This window comes from Lolium perenne, chromosome 6, assembly GCF_019359855.2.
Source record: "Lolium perenne isolate Kyuss_39 chromosome 6, Kyuss_2.0, whole genome shotgun sequence".
Lineage (NCBI taxonomy): Eukaryota > Viridiplantae > Streptophyta > Magnoliopsida > Poales > Poaceae > Lolium > Lolium perenne.
In genome coordinates, this window is record NC_067249.2 from 5,157,011 (window position 1) to 5,158,344 (window position 1,334).

Consider the following 1,334-nt stretch of genomic DNA (forward strand, 5'->3'; position numbering starts at 1 on the left):
CACAACACCATCACTCATTAGTAATTCAGCCCCGAAATCCATGATAAACAGGAACATCAAATTCTGATCTACATGCTTGTATCATCTGTTCTCTAACTAACATATAATATGGATGCATTGGGTAATTAAGCTTGCTACATGATTCAATTAATTAAAACTGCATGAGTCATTTCTAAACATAGTGAACCATATTCATGATCAAGCATAGGTGGCTACTGGCTACCACACTGAAATTGTTGCTTTCAGGGAGAAAATTCTTGAGGCCAATGATGATATTGAGCCCATATCTCAAGTCGTTATCTCTCTGTACCCAAATGCATGCATCTTGAAAAAGAGCAACAGGCTTATCTCATGAAGGTAGACATCAACTAATAATAATTAGGGAGCAATCGCATGCATTTTACATAAATAAATTTTGTTCCAATTGAGATACGAACATTAACAAAAAGGAAGAGGTAATAATAATTAGGAGGCTCCTCAACGATTTTGTTATGGTGGCCATTCCATCGAGCCTCCAAGCCGATCTGAGCCATCGATTTTTTGACCACGTGAGATAAAAGCACAACGAGCAAGCGCCAGGAACCCTAGAAGCCATCCCGCCCTCGCGCCCTTTCCCCTCCTTCCGTCAGCACCCTCCCGTCCCTTATCTTCCAGGGTTCCTCTCCCCTTGCCGACCACTGCCACCCCAGCGAACTCCTCCCCTCGTGCTGCCAACATCCGCTTGATGAGTGGATTTTACAGTCATTTTTATCTTCGTTTAAACCGGATATTCTCAGATTTTTCTTTGATTATCCCTTCAATCTGCCCGCTAATCACTAATAAATGCAAAGAAGTGCAAATCTCCTTGTCTATTTTATTCCTTGCAGATATGGACGTATTTATGAGGAAATCTATGCATATATGGAAATATTGAAGGAGTGTAGAATTTCCAAGCAAAAGGGAGCGCTCAATGCATCAACAGAACGAAAGCCGGTGCACGATACAAGCGGGCGCGCTCGTACCAGTGGTCATACCAGGCGCCGCCTCCTCCATGATGTCAGCACGAACAACTTTTGTTAAGGATCCGACGGCCATTTCGCCCCAGAAGACTCCCGAAACCCTATTCTCGTCATCTTCACTATACAAGGAGGGATCCAGCTGCCACCAAGCATAATCCATCAACATCTAAGACCCTGAAGCCACGCCACACCATCATCTCCATAGCCATTTTCATTAGATTAGATCTCACTACTTGTAATCTTGATTCCATCGTGATCGGCCGCATTGTAAGACTTTCAATCATTCATCTTCAAGAACACTTTTATACAATGTCATCTACTTGTGATTCAATCGTG